The 16,762-nt window shown below is 40.9% G+C and overlaps 1 protein-coding gene across 1 annotated transcript in view; it reads right to left on the reverse strand.

The window, feature by feature from the left end:
* elfn1a (extracellular leucine-rich repeat and fibronectin type III domain containing 1a) overlaps window positions 1–16,762 on the reverse strand; it is a 110,107-nt gene that overhangs the window by 36,655 nt on the left and 56,690 nt on the right. Inside the window, exon 2 of the mRNA XM_065260563.1 lies at window positions 2,737–2,809. The gene's annotated coding sequence lies outside the window, so the exon portion shown is untranslated. The remainder of the gene's footprint in view (window positions 1–2,736; window positions 2,810–16,762) is intronic.

Consider the following 16,762-nt stretch of genomic DNA (forward strand, 5'->3'; position numbering starts at 1 on the left):
CTTATTTTGCCAATTATATTACAGCTAAAATAATAAACAAGCAAATTCTGTTAAATTGGATTGTTTTTCCACTGAAGGCTCCAGAATATATTCATGCACATTTCTCACTGAGGCTATGAGATTTTTTTTCTTTCTTTATGTATTCTTCACACCGTTCCAGCATCTCTGGCTATATATTTATAGTGAGAATTGATTAATTCATACACAAGTTGATCCACACAAGTTAATCCATATAGAGGTTGAGAGGGACAATTAGGTATCTCCAAGCTTATGTGGGAGGAAATCGAAGTAGCCGAAGTAAACCCACATTGACACAGGGAGAACATGCAAACTCCACACAGAAAGGCCACCTGAACTAGCCGGGGCTCAAAAGGCTGAATTTAAAGGTACAGTGCCTCATTTTATATTGATTATGATCATTATGTAAAAATGCGACATTAAATGGAGTTTGGAGTTGTAGGCTATTATTTTAAACAAAGCCATTTTCTTATTTAATTCAATGATTTATCCATTTTACCTATGTACAGTTAAGTGTGCCATATTCCAACCCAGTCTCACCCCATGTCGTCAATATTTGACGACACTTGACCATTCGTCATATGTTGACGCGAAGGGTATACCTTTCGCGTCATTTTTTGACGAACTGGGGACTTCAATACTATTACGTCCGTTGCATTCTCTTTCCTATTTTATTACCAATTTCGCGTCGGTTTAGGGTTAGATTACGCAAAATTAAACAGTGTACTCGAAATGAAACAGTTGTCACCTGGCGTTGGGGTTAGAGTTAGGTTTGGGTAGGGATGTCATTATGTAAATCTAACCCTAAACCGACGCGGAAATGGTAATAAAATAGGAAAGAGAATGCAACGGACGTAATAGTATTGAAGTCCCCAGTTCGTCAAAAAATGACGCGAAAGGTATACCCTTCGCGTCAACATATGACGAATGGTCAAGTGTCGTCAAATATTGACGACATGGGGTGAGACTGGGTTGCATATTCATACACATTTTCAAATGTTGAATCACTAAATTGTTTGAAATGACTGTCAGTGACTATAGCTTACAGTATTGCTAGCAGAAAGAAAAATCCATTCAGGTTGTTTTTTCTTTGTTTACGTTTAAAAAACATCTTGGCAACTTTTTGACATGTTTTCAACAACTACATCTACCAGCAAACTTCTCTCAGTTTTCCGCCTCTATTAAAGATTTTTTTCTGATAAAAGCACCATGATGAAAACCAGAGCAAACTGCAGCTTCTAGCTCTTGACTTGACGTCACGCTTATATGGTTTCCTGAATAAAACAGTCTGTGTGATGTTGTGATGGATTAGAACAAAAGCTAGGTCACATAACTGACTTAAAGAGTTGTAAAATAAACAGCTTAAACTACAAACATAACATTAATCTCTCTGGCAAATCTTTGCATCTGTGCATGTCAGTGGTGGCACACTTGCCCAAGGTTGCCAACCTTATATCTGAATATAATAAACGAATAGAGCCATCAACCTAAAACATCATTTGGTAAGATTAAGATTAAGTCTAAGGTCATTCGAGCAAAACGGGGACTTTTGTCCCATAACTTTAGAGACAGATCCAGTTTGACTTGAACAACCCTCATAAATAAAATAATTGTTTAATAAATAAAAAAATAAAAAAATATGCAAATAATAATTCTTGTTTTTGAATAAAATGCAAATTCAAATAAAAGGACGTTTTCTACCATCTGAGCAATTTAAGCTTCAAGTTCTATTTAAATACAATGATAATTTCATAAATTGCCAGTCCAGTGGCTGCTGCAGGTAACACATACAGCCAAACAAAATATAAGAGTCCTACTTTATCAACAACAGGCAACACAGGACTGTAAACTCCTCACATAAGCTTCTTCATTCAAAGACACCTGATATACAGTAGCTTGACAGAATTAAACAGAATGTAATGGCCTTTGCAATGCATTATCTCGTGTACTCATGATGCAGGATGCTGAAAAAACATTTGCTGACTCGTGTGTACTGTATACAGTAGTGTATACAAAAATAGCGGTGATAGAATTTGTTGTGTAGTATAAGTACTAAATCTGCCTCAAACAAACTTATTAAACACTTTCTTGTGGTCTGTAGGCCTGTGATAAGGTAATTCAATGTAATAGAAAAAAACCCTATTGGCTTCTAAAGAGAATTTGTGATGACACTATGGCTATAACACAGAAACTGTTTTATCTTAATTAATGGGCTTTCTATTAATCAGATAATTCATGCCAGCTCATAAATTTCAGTGAAAAGCAAAACATTCATTCATTTAGCTGACACTTTTATCCAAAGCGCTTTACATTTGCTGTATATGTCAGAGGTTGCACGCCTCTGGAGCAACTAGGGGTTAAGTGTCTTGCACAGGGACACAATGGTGTGTCACAGGGGATTTGAACACCCAAGTCTCTCACACCAAAGGCAAGTGTCTTATCCACTGCGCCATCACCACCTGTTGATAGCATTACAGATGATGCATTTGTTTAAAAATTGCTATTTATTGTTTGCATTTTTTAATGATCAAAGATCAGAATATATTTAAACGCCTGAAATGTCGGAATGTGAAGCACATCGTGGTACTGATTGAAAAGGGGTCAGATTTGATGAGAGAGGAGAACACTGGAGCTTTAGAGTGGTCCTCATTGCACTATTCACAGCGGTCTTTACACCCCTACTATTCAGGTCATGGAGTCATTCCAAAAACGACTTACCCCGGCTGTTCGGGTTAAACTGTCCAGTGATCACATGCATCTCTGAGATCCACCATCAGTATCTGGCCTGTCTCTGCAAAAAGGAAACAATTAATTAGAGAAAGATTTTTTTCACATATGCAGTACCACAAACGTGTCTTTATGTAAAGTATATTATAAGGTCTAAATATAGCATTTTTCAACCAAAAGATTATGCATATTATTACATGGAACTGAAAATGTACATCAGTTGAAAAAAGTTCACAAAATGGAAAATGGACTTTAGATTTTAAGCCATTTAGAAACATTTCTAAACTGTATGACAAAAATAAATCATCTGACATTTGAGACAAATAATATTTCACCTCTACTGCTAATAAAATGACTCTTTTTCATGACGAGTGTTTTTATCCAATTATAATTTCTCTATTTATAGGCTATCTTGCAATACTTTCAAAATTAATATTCACCACTCAGAAGATGCAATGATAAGCTATGCAAATAAGATGACACTAATGAGTTACCGATTATTAACACTCCATTAATTCAGTATGTCTTTTTCTGGGAGCTTCATGCATATCTACTGAGGGCACTAATAAATGTTCAGCTGTTGTACAGCAATGTTCAAATTTTAACACGTTCAATGAAGTCTTATATTTTTACACAGTTTTAATTATAGGCCAAGGTTGGGCTGATGTATGCTACATGTATGCAAGATGTTGATATACAATGCGGCTAAAAAAAACAAAAAAATCTGCTTTAATTATTAAATATATATTTATTGTCATTGTCTGACGAAAACCTTTTATCTCAATTTTTTGTCATTTTTTTGTGTAAATCATTATGTATGCCTGTGGGTTTGCAAAACTCATTGGATCCTGAAATTGCCAGTCAAACATTGAAACGCCAACCCGTGCTTACAGTGAATAAAGTGACGAACACTTTGGAGCATCTCTGTCATAAATGTGTGATCTCTGTATGTTTGTAATGCAAAGGTAAATAAAGGACTGCTTCTATAAATATGTGCAGCATCGTACTCAACAAACACTAAAGGCTAATGTTTCATGTATTTGAGGAACAGCAAGAAGTGTTTTAATCTGGCCCACAGGGGAGCCTTTATCAGATTTTCAAGGGAGCCTCAAGATGACTTAAAATTATTAAAAATTGCACAAAACAAGCATTAAAATAAGCTAAAACAATCAAAAATTAAGATGTTTCTTTTTTTGCCATTTTAGTAGCGAATATCTGTCTAGTTATTCCAAGTTATATTTAATTTTATGTGGGAAAAAAATGAGTGAGTGGGGGGCCTTCAAATATTGTTGTGGGCAAATAGGGGGTCTTGAAGTGAAAAAGGTTGTGAATCACGGATATGCAGTACTGTGCAAAAGTCTTAAGCCACCATGCTACCATTAGGTTTGTTGTTTTTGCAATGTTATAGTGATCATATACAATTATATCTCAGTGTCTTTATCAGAAAATACAGGAAATGTGTATGTAGTATTAAAAACAGTATAAAAGTATAAGCTGAAGTGTCAAGTATTTAGGGTAAACTCCCCTTCCACTTGAGCAATAGCAGGCAGCTGCAGGATCTCTTAAACCTAAATGAAATCAAATCATTTCTTATTCTAATCGAATGACTTCAGGACTTGCCAAGAGAGGTCACACTAAATACTGACTGATGCCTAAAGAAGACATTTAGTTCTGAAAATTGTTTTGTTTTTAATTTTGTGTGCATATTTCCTGTATTTTCTGTTTGCATCTTAAAAAAAAGAGTAAAAAAATAAATATGGATGGACATTAAAACTTTGCTAAACCAATAAAGCTGGTGGTGGTGGCCTAAAACTTTGCACAGTACTCTAGATAATACGGTCTTATAGCATGTGCGCACATAACTTTATAGCTTCAGGAAACTTTATAACCTGTGAGATGATGAAAATTATTTTATATGGGAAGGAAACACTTGACGTATTTAAGCGTGTTGCCTTTATATTCTGGCCTTATCTGCTTGCCTATACATATAGTATGCTTAATTTTAAGGTTTGTACTGAATTTCATCTTTTAATATCACTGTTAAAAGACCAATATCACGTTCCACCGGACACATCACGAACATGTTTTCGGGTGCGTTCTGCGGAAATCGCGTTGGTCAATTGCATTCGACATCAAGGTTTAATATTTCGGGTTCAATTTCAGAAAAGCAACCGTTACATTTCAAGGTAAGAATGACACTAGAATGATTGTATGTCTTAAAATAAATAAATCTTATTTTTTTAATGTATTTTAACTGAAGTCGAACAACCCGACTTGAACCGAAAACATGTTCGGGATGTGTCCGGCGGAACTGGCACGAATGGCCACCCTACTGTCTAAATACCTTACGTCTATGCCATGTAATGGTTTATAAAGATTTACTATGGAAAACATAAAACATGTGACATTTAATTCACCAACGCCAACAGATCGAGCGGGATGTTATTAGTGGATTTGGCTGTCAGCTCATGTTCAATGCTTTTACTCAGATGGAAAATTTCAATATATTCTGTAACGTTAAAGTTCTTTACTGTTAAGCGGGAGGCTATTAAATGAGCCATATCAGAGATGGGTGTCCCTGCAAACATTGCCTGTCATGTATCAGCTGCTGCACAGCACTATATAAACGTCTTCTCTGTGCATTGATCTTCATAAATTGTTTTAGGATTCAAGAGACAGATCTGTCAATGATAAGCGAGTCAGACCAAGTAATCGAGCACTTTCTGCTGATAGGACAGAAAGAATACTCTGCAATCAGTCTGAATGATATAACGCGATTGCAAATGAAGACAAATGGATATTAATGGCCATCTGCCTGTCCTTTGCATCAGACTAGCAAAACACACCACTATCAGACGTGTAAGCCACATTTGCTCTGTGCTTTTTCATTAGCATGTTTATTGTTGATTGCTGACCTGTTTGTACTGGGTAACAGTTGGATTTTTGTTAGAAAGAAAATTCTGTCATAATTTACTCACCCTCATTTTGGTTGAAAATGATAGCAAAACGCTTAGGTTACTCACGTAACCCCGGTTCCCTGAAATAACGGGAACGAAGCATTGCGTCAGTTAGCTGACGCTATGGGGGAAACTCCTGTTTACTCCGTGACTGAAGCCTATTGGTTAACGTCTGTACAAAGTACAGACCAATGACGTTTGAACCCGCGCGCGGGAGGAACGCGTCCTTATATAAGCGCGGTTCAATCGTCAGGAGCTCATATTATTCGACTGAAGCGCGCAGCCGAATAACACTCGCTGCGTAGACGTTTGTAGCACGGCAAGAGACGCAATGCTTCGTTCCCGTTATTTCAGGGAACCGGGGTTACGTGAGTAACCTAAGCGTTCCCTTTCAATACGGTTCACTTCGCATTGCGTCAGTTAGCTGACGCTATGGGGGAACGTAATCCCATCACGCCGTGCATACACAACGTACTGAAGTGCCTTACCGGAGAGACACTGCGTGTGGCCCTATACCCGGCATATTCACAGCTTTAAAAGCAAATGTGTAAGCACCATATAAATTGTTGACGCGCACACGGTGGGGTTTTAAACGCACCGGGGGCACATAACATAGCACAAGACGGCGAGGTACGCGCCGCGGCTGTGCGAGATAAGTAAATTCAGAGTCACGTTGGTGAGCTCGCTGAGCGCACCGTGGTGTACACATAAAACGCATGAGCGTGCATGATTGAGCCGAGAGAACCTGCGCTCGTAGGGCAGGGACGTCTAAGCTGTACAATCTGACAACGTAGACGGCGAAGACCAGCCGGCCGCGTAGCAGATATCAAATATAGATATAGATACCCCTGTAGACCAAGTTCATGAAGAAGCCAAACTCGCACAGAGTGGGCTCTATATAGGACATAGCTCATAGAGGGGCGTGAGCCAGTGCGATGGTTTCAACGATCCATCTAAATAACCACTGTTAGCAACAGACATACGTAGTGAGTGATCTGCGAAGCTCACGAACGGCCGATCTGACTATAATATGCGGCAGAACGGTTCGTAGCGTGGGATTATACAGATACCACAATAGTGTGAACCCAGGTGCACCCTCGAGCGCATCGGGATGCATGTAGGTAGTATTATAGTGCACAGATCGGTGAGCTTTCCAAGCGCGCCATAAATGTGTATTGACTATAAATTGCACGGGCACAGGTGAACACTTGAATACATCGTGAATGCATATCAGAGTGTTATAATGCACAGGCCGGCAAGATTCTCGAGCGCGCCGTCATGTGTTCTGATAATAAATTGTGCGCACACGGGTGAACTCTTCAGTGCACCGTGAATGCGTATAGATAAATCAGTGCACAGAACGCGCCGTGAATGTGTACAGATATGATTGATGAACGTAACGGTGGGCACCCAACGCACCGTGAACGTACACAGATGAACAACAATGTATGTGTCACAAAGCATAACACAGCTGTGTATACAGGTGAGCTTTCCCAAGCGCATCTTATTGTATACCAAAATGTTATAGCGTGTACATGTGAGCTTCTCTAAGCGCACGGTGGACGCATATAATTAAAAACCATATTGTGCATACAGGTGAGCTAATGGGCGCACCTTTAATGCAACAAACCTCAGTAGTGCGCGAAGCAGGGATGTCGAAGCTGTAAACTGACAACGTGGACGGCGGGGACCAGCCGGCCGTGTCACAATTGTCAAATGAGAAACCTCTACCATGCCCATGCTCTAAGACAAGTGAGCATAATTGTCACGGGAGGTGATAACGTCAACGATCCATAAATAGCCTGTATTGACAGGTGCTCTAGTGAGTGATCTGTGACGCAGATGAACAGCTGATCGTCTGATGTACGTCAGACGTATCTGTCATCCAGGACCTTGGACAGTTCCAGAGCGCTGTGCCTCGGGCACCGTCCGCATCTGAGAAATGACAGGCTTATGAATAAAGTGAATGGCCAGCCGTAAAAGCATGGTTCGCTGTTACCGCCGCCGTCCGCATCTGAGAGATGACAGGCTTGTGAATTAAATGAATGGTCGGTCGTAAAAGCGTGGTTCGCTGTTATCACGGCCACATAGATATAGGTAGGGGAGAGAGCCGCCGTGCCTCTGTAGTGAGGAGAAAAGTGTTCCACCCACGATTCGCGGGGGGTATTGACTTTCAAATGTCACTAGACAGAATGGATCAGACTTTGCATAAGGACGCCTCGTGAAAGGGGTCCTAGCAGCTTGTGTCAATGTGTCATAAGGCACGTAATGTAGGTCGTGTCCCACGGATGCCATCTCCGCACGCCCATCGTAATGGGTTAATATTGGTAGTTTAAGCATGAGATGCGTATCACTCTGATTGAACATAGCTTATAAAGCGATGCAATGAGTTTATAAAGGAGATGACTCGTCAGCTTGTTCAGGGGGCGAGATCTCAGTCTGGTTCGGTAAATAATGAAACTACCGTAGATTGCCCGACCGCATTATCACAATAACACGGTCGAGAGTGCTGCAGTGCTAAATCATCCTCTTAATGTACCGTATTCACAGTACAAGGTGATTTATATGAGACAAACGGCGTTCCACGCGCCGAAGGCTGATTGCCGTCGTAAAGCGTGTTCAACCCACAGCAAATGCTGGGCTAGCTCGTAATGACAGCACTTCATGCAGCAGTGTGTAACTTAAGCAAGCTTCCCGGCCGTCAGCTCGGGGCGGGACCTTTGCTTAGTCAAACTGAAGTGGACTTATGAACAGAATGCCACGATATTCAGCTTTCTGAGGCTCGTTAGAGGGGTACGTGCGAACGTCTTAAACGAGATGCCGCGCGCGTCTGACTGTGCGCGCGCTTTAAGCTTTGAAACTTATTGTGGCGGGTAGCAAGCTCACTTGAGGTTGATATTACCCTTAATATCTCCGAGTATTGGAGCGGAGGTGTGAGCGTCTTCGGATCCGCTAATATAAATCAGCTATATGGCCGAAAAACGTCATAAACCGCTTGGCTGTAAGCCTTTGAGTGGCCGTCCGGAGAGGGCGCGATTCAAACGCTTGGAGCCATGCAAAAGTCTGAGGCTGTCCTTTCTCTAGGAAGAGAGAATAACAGTCGTAAGACCGTGCTCGTTTGCGCCATCAGCATCGTAGCGGAGAAACAGAGGTGGGCTGCGAGCGAATTTGGCAGAAAGGTGTTAGAGACACCGTACAGTCGTGGGGTGTCAATACACAGTATATGGCCAAACCGGGGTTTTTTCGGCTAGCGTCGATAGAATTATGGACAGCGGGCCGTGTGTGCGTATTACTGATTGCTTGTCAGTAAGGCGATAAAGTGTTTAGAGACCGTACAACCGTGGGTGTCAATACACAGTATAGTAAGCACGGAAATTACTCTTTTTAGAGGAATCAAATACCGTTCGCCACTATAGTGAGGTCGCATAGCCGACAGTATTACACAGTATGTTTGGATAAACAGCACACAGAAAACATTTCAGGGCAGTCCAGCCGAGGCGCGACATAACCCCTTTTTCCCAGACAGTTTCGTTCTCTGTTGATGCAGCTGTGCTGCGGAGACCAGAGCTCAGCCGTTCAGGTGCACAAGCCTCAGTAGTGACGGTGACCGAACGGCTCACGGAGCAGGGTAGTATGTCTAGGTGGTTAATGTCAGACTGAACCCATCGCAGAGAGGAAGTCTGCCGTGAGGCCCGCGGTTTTGCCGTTTATTAAAAGGGCAGAAAAACCGGGTATATATATAAGAATGTACCAATATTCAGCGCACTGATATAGGACGGGACTGAATAAAGGGAGGTATTCGGGCCTCAGTATATTATAAACAAATTCGTTCTGCCTCTGATTCCGTCTAAACCAGAGAGAAATTACCAGGCAGACGAAAAATGAGCTATCTGAAGTGAGATCGGCTCAGGCCAGTAAAGCTCTATAATAAGTGTTTTAGCGCTCCAATAGAGGCGTGTCCGCCTTATCGAGCAGACGAATGAGATCGTGCCGCTCCAGGAGGGGAGGGGCATGAAGCTCTCTTATAATGAGTGTTCTTGGTGCTCCAATAGCGGCGAATCGGCCCTATCAAGCAGACGAATGAGATCGCGCCGCTCCAGGAGGGGAGGGGCATGAAGCTCTGTAATCGTTGAACACTGGACAGCTGCATTTAGAGGCAGCGAGCCGTAATACCGCGTGCTAGCTAAGCCGTTAAGAGACCTCACCACTGTGGGGAAAGGAGCGAGGGACTCCGCGAGCGTGGAGCACGAGTGGCTGTGCTATGACAGAGACAGGGGCAGACCGCCCGTGTTTGCTTGTCGTATGCATCTATCCAGGTCTACGGTTCCCCGCTTGTTCATCTCAACAAGAGAGGAACGGCAGAGGGGAGCAGCAACACAGACAGAACAGCCATGCGTCGTGACGGTATCACCCGATGCACTCGGGGGATTAATATATGTGCCAGAGATCTCGCCACTGAATGTGAGAGGAGCGAAGGGACTCTGTAAGCATGAACGGTTGCGGTGTGACAGAACACAGGGGGGGGTTAGTCCGTGTGTGCTTGTCTATGCATCCATCTAGTCTCATGGCTCGCCGTGTGTTCATCCCGGCGAGAGAGGAACAGCAGGGGGAGCACGAAACATGGATAAGACAACCAAAGCATAAGCGCGGTCCCGGCGTGGGAGGTGCCAGACCGGTAACGCGCTCGGAGGAAATTCATAGCAGAGAGGCTCACCGAGCCGCTGTGCTGGACGCTATTACAACAGCGCCTGCTCTTTTAGCTTATAGCTTTATTAAAAGTATTGATCTTACCGGGCGGCCGCAGGGGAGACCTCGTCAGGCGTGTGTCCGCTGCACAGGGCTCGTACCACGGCAAGCGAAGGCTATCTTCGGTTCTCGGCCGGAAAGCGGCAGGGGAAGACGCTAGACCTGGACTCTGCTATCTTCGGTTCTCAGCCGGAAAACGGCAGGGGAAGACGCTAGGCCTGGACTCCGCTGCAGGGCTTTTGTCAACGGCGAGGTAAGGCTTCTTCTTTTTCTTCGGAGCAGCGAGAGGTTCGCGCTGAAGGAGAAATAATATGAGCTCCTGACGATTGAACCGCGCTTATATAAGGACGCGTTCCTCCCGCGCGCGGGTTCAAACGTCATTGGTCTGTACTTTGTACAGACGTTAACCAATAGGCTTCAGTCACGGAGTAAACAGGAGTTTCCCCCATAGCGTCAGCTAACTGACGCAATGCGAAGTGAACCGTATTGAAAGGGAACTGTTGGTACCCATTGGCTTCCATGGTAGGTCCAAAACCAATACTATTTGGTTTTGTCAACTGTATGTTTACATTTATTGAAATTTGTTATTTTGTGTTAAGTAGAATATAAACTCATACGGTTTAGAACAACAAATAATGCATAATGCCTTCCATACAGTATATCAGACTGTGAATGAATAAACATTGGGTGGTCCGTGAATGACTACAATAATTAGGATTACAATAATGCCAAAAGTTTATCCTCAAATACAAAGTTGTTTCCTATGGTGTGAATGTCAGTGAAGCAGGGATTTGTTGATAATCTGGTCTCGTGATCTGGTCATTTGCATTCCAGTGAAAGAGGTGATAGTCAAAGGACCTTAGACAGCTGCCATACAGCACAAGCCTGTGAAAGGCCAAAAGCGGCGGAACCCAGAGTTTAGCAGAGACGAGCTTCATGGGTTTGTGTCCTATTCTTTTAGTTAGTCATCATAATGACTCCATTTAGCTGTTCAATGACCCATTTAATGGCACAGAGCAGGCTTTGGAAGCACTGCGTCCTTGGCAGGGCAGATTTTGCAGCTGCCCTGGCGTATGCTACCTTTAACCCAAACTGTGACCCATCTCCAACATCACTAAATGACCCATCCATCCACCCCCTAGTCTTTAATCACTAACATTCATCTCCAACTGGAACCTGCATTACGGACAACCGCCATGTGCCACTTATCTAATATACAGGACATTTTTTCTTCATAAATGTTTATTGTATTTATATGAAAAGCACCTTCATATACAGTAATAGCCCTTTTTCTTCACAGCTATCCTAAATGCTCTACCCATAGTTTTGACAGGACCCTGACCTACATGTGATGTAAGCATGACAGGGTGAGTCGTAAAGGGGACGATGTCCACAGGAGATTTAGACCCCATATGGTCCTGAAGAGCATATAAACGGCAAACTGACCGTGTCCCTTGCATCCCACTCCCTCCACTCACAGGTGATTGATAGCCAGTGCTCAGCTGCTGACAGCTAAAGAAAGCTACACGTGGGAACGTGGGCAAAAAACAGCCTCGACGAGATACACGTTTGGTTCAGCCGCAGCTGTTTCACGAAAGAAAGTAACCAAGATGTGTCTTTAAAGACCTATGTGGTATCAAATGGCATCAAGCATCCTCTCATTAGATATTTGAACCAATCTTTTTTTTTTTATTATGTGACTATGTGTGCCTTTGAATTCATTTATAAATATTGTTAAATAGAAATAATGGCATGTTGTACAGTGAATGCAAATAATAATAATAATAATGTTGCTTTACATTCATGCCATTTATTACATACAGTATATAACTTATATTATCCTACCTTACAATCAAAGTAAAGCATTTAGTCACATTATTTTGGATGATTTTTAAACAATCTCATTATACTCGGCACCCTGTTGCTTCTGACCTTTCGAGTTGTTTCTATTTGGAACTTGTTTGGTAGATGCAAAACCAGTCCAGTCCATATACTGACCAATATGTGCCCTTTTAAAACACTTAGTCTCTCTATACTGCAGCATTGGCTTTTTTCTGTACATTGTGTTCATCTTCCCCAGTATAAACAAAACTTTGGTCCACAAATAAAAGAACATGAAGCAGAAGAAGAATGAAGCAAACTAGAAACGAAAGGACACCACGAAGGAGACATTTGTTTGGACTGAACTGACAAGGCCTTTGTGATGTCAGTCTCTGTCAGTCTATTTGTTCCCAAAAGGAGCCAGACGAATCCAAACAACGCAGAGGAAATACACTGTCAGTCGGGCTGTATTGATTTCACTGTTCATTCCAGTGATCTAGAGCTGCATGTGGTTATAGGAAACAGAATGCCTGTTTATGCCGACAATAGTAAAACATTAGAAAACATAAAAATGATGCTAATTTCATTCATCTCAGAAGAGCTGAGTAAACATTATAACATAATCCTTTTTTTTGCACAGAACTATCCATGACCAAAAACATTTGTGGGTGAATGGAATATAACTCAATATGATTCATGAACTTCTTTCATTGGAAAAATATTTTAATTTTAAAGCAGACATTTCACAAGTACGGAGCCCCTAAGGGGACATGGAGCAAAATTTAAATAAAGTTTAGTTTCATGTGCTCACGTGAAACTTTCATGTGCTCACACAAAACCTTCATGTGCAGAATTTTTTTTTAAAGTTTAGTTTCGCATGCTCACGTGAAACTATCGCTTGTTCACCTGAAACTATCGCGCGTGCATGTGACAGCGAAAGTTTCACGTGCGCGCGCAATAGTTTCACGCGAGCATGCGATAGTTTTTACGCGAGCATGCGGTAGTTTCACGTGAGCACGCAAAACTAAATGTAAAAAAATTCTGCACATAGAAAATTTCACGTGAGCACATGAAACTAAACTATAGATTTTTTTTACTCCAATGTCACCTTAGGGGCTCGGTACACAAGACTTTTTATAGAAGTAAAATAAATCTTTGGTGTCCATGTAGTGTGTATGTGAAGTATTAGCTAAAAAAAAAACCATAGATAATTTTTTACAGCATGTTAAAATTGCCAATTTGTAGGTGTGAGCAAAAATGTGCTGTTTTGGGGTGTGTCTTTTAAATGCAAATAAGCTGATCTCTGCACTTAATTGCTGTGTTGTGGTTGGATAGTGCAGATTAAGGGGCGGTATACCCCCATCTGACATCACAAGGGGAGCAAAATTTCAATGACCGAATTTTTCACATACTTGTAGAGAATATTTTACCAAAACTAAGTTACTGGGTTTTTATTTTTCACATTTTCATGGTTGATAGAAGCACTGGGGGCCCAATAATAGCAATGGAAAAAGTCAGATTTTCATGATATGTCCCCTTTAAAATTAAAGCAAAATTCGCTAAACGCCACCTCCATCAAAAATGTAAAAAAACAATGATGCTCTTGGAACATATTATGTCTTTATCAAATCGCTATTCCAATTCATTTCAGTCTCAGGCCATTCAGAAATACCACTTTGTTTGCAGAATCCGTTAAACGCCACATCGATGTTTCAGAAAAAGTCGGATGACGAATGTGAAACTGTGCATCACATTAAAACTCGTTTTCATACTTGGACCTGAATACAACCTGAATGTGGCAGCCACATGCATCACAGTTCCCCCTTATGTGTGGTTCAGTTTTTTTATTTTTACCTTTTGAATTTTGCATTTTATCATTGGCAATGTTGCATCTTTAGTGATTTTGCAACTGTTAACTATGTCTTGTCCAGAGTGGAGGTTTTTTCCAAAAAAAGCTTGCATGTACTTTTTGTTGTGAAATACATAAAAATTTGTTAAATACCAATGAAATGACTAAAGTGACATTTGATCAAATAAAGCATTTCAATTACTGACTAATAACCTTTTCATTGCCATTAAATCAAAATTACTGAACCGATTAAGAGCTTGATAAAAACTTTTGCATCTTAACTCTCCAATTTTACTGTGGATAAAAACATTCAACCTTGTATATTCACAATTTTTTCTTTTGGTTTTTATTTTCTATTACGTTGTTTACTTTATGTTTATTATGAACGAATAATGAAATATTCTACAAATGTACCGCTGATGCCGAATTTTGCAAGAAATAGTGAGCACCATCATTCTGTCATCTCCAGGGCATTTATGACTCAACAGCCTTAACTGAATCTGCTCAGATTTCATATCAGATCACTTAGCTTGTGGACTTACCAAAGTTAACAGTAAAAAATATTTTAGAAATATATTTAAGGGGTTTTGATCAGCTAAATTAGTAATTTCTTTCATGCCGTTTTCACAAACTTTGTTTTTTATTTAATTTTCACAGCTGCTTTTATAATAGTCTTTTGGGTAATGATAATACCCTTGATGCTGGTTTCCTTGTTTCATTTACAATCAAAAAGTTAAACTCAAGCCATTTTTCCCCTTTTCTCATTTTACAAAAATCATGCACCAGGTATGTAAGTAGGCCAGTAACAACATTAGCTTAATACGAGCAGAAAGACAATCCCTGAACTTTGAATCCTTGGCGATAAGAGTCAAAAGAAGAGAGAATAATCACAGAAGTGTTGAGGCTTTGAAGCCTCACAGTATGTGCAAGTGTCAAGGGATGATGGGGGTGTCTGAATGAAAAGCTGCCTTTGGCGAGGACTGATGGCTTCTTCTCTAGTGGCCCCTGATTCTGATTTTAAGGTTATTTTAAATTTATTTTTTCATCTCTTGAGCATTTCTGAAAATCCCTTTAATCATGGTATGTGATGCACGAGTCCAGATATGTGTGTGGCCCCTTTAACATAATAGTGGAGAAAGCCACAGTACCTCAGCACAAGAGGCTAAACAAGCTATTTGTCTCTGTCAGTGATGAAGCACACCACGAAATATTCTGACCACTTAATAAATATGACTTTAATTTGTGAAAGAGGGATTGTGGTATTGTGTTGTCATTCAGAGAGACATCAATCTTCGGCACTCGTGGGATCATGCGCACAAATGCCATCATGAGAATTATGAAAAAAGACCGCGTGATTTCAACACAATCTCATTTCTTTATGGTGTGCGATAGGAGATGGAGAGCAAAACAGAGGGGGCTCTTTGTAAACGCGATTTCACATCTGAGTGAGTTTGTCTCCTTTAGGCCTGGAGGTAGACAAACAAAAAACACTGTTTGTTTCCCCTAGTGAACGAGGAGAGAGAAAAGCTCAAACTGCTGGACCTCCAATAGCCAGAAATCACTCAACCCTGGAGTAAAAGCATAAAACATACAATTTGCTACATAACTGCATTTCTGAATTGATTTTCACCAGTGAGCGCTGATGGGAAGCCTTTACATACATCAGTGTTGACCAAAACATATTCAATTATGGCAACATCTATTTGGATAGTTTTGCACAATACAAGCACCTCATAGATTTTGGGTTGTATTCATCCGCCCAAACATTAGTTTTTTTACCCCTTCAGACCCTGCGTCCAATGAAATGGGCATCACATTTTAGTGGTTCAAACAAACAAAAAATGCATGCTTGTTCCTGATCAACCAATCAAAATAAGGCACAATGGAAAAAATATATATAGCCCTAAATGTTTGGGTCCCCCCAATGTTTGGGATGTGATAATCAAGTCACAGATTTTAATATAAACTTCAAACATTCTTCCAAGACACTATTATCTGATAATATACTATAAACATTGATTTTATGGCACTTTGTGATCTTACTGTGTGTCAACAAATGTCTCATTTGTGTCAATTTAATTGCTTCTAAGGGGAACCCTTACTATTCATAATAACCGAGTGGAGTAATGTTACACCTTAGAATAATCTGCCTCAAAATACCAATGATGTCTGACATTGTGCTCTGGATGTTCTAATTGGCCTCTTAGGACCCAACGCTGCATCAGTGTAATTGTGATGTATCATGCCGATTTTTCGACCATATGCTGAAATGGATTTCATCTCTTGTTATTTGTAGCTCATCAGACACAAAATATGGCCACAGACCTGCTGCGTCTGGGTATTACTCAGAGCAGATGTACACATTTCATTATTTAAAATTGTGCTCTGTGGAGGCTATTTCCAGGTTGACTAACCAGGGTTTCAAAAATCCACAATTCTAATTGATTGATCATGGACTATAGAGGAGACAGGTGGCGTTTGATGGGGTTTGGCATTTTGAACTATTGCAGAAAAAAATGGGAAAATGTTCCCCTTGTCTTACATACTTTATATAGACCATAGACTGTAAAAAATATGGACGTGATGTCACCCAATGGTTTGTGAAGAGCATTTTTTAAGCTTAAAGTAGGCGGTTTCTGCTGTC

The sequence above is a fragment of the Paramisgurnus dabryanus genome, chromosome 3 (genome assembly GCF_030506205.2).
Source record: "Paramisgurnus dabryanus chromosome 3, PD_genome_1.1, whole genome shotgun sequence".
Taxonomy (NCBI): Eukaryota; Metazoa; Chordata; class Actinopteri; order Cypriniformes; family Cobitidae; genus Paramisgurnus; species Paramisgurnus dabryanus.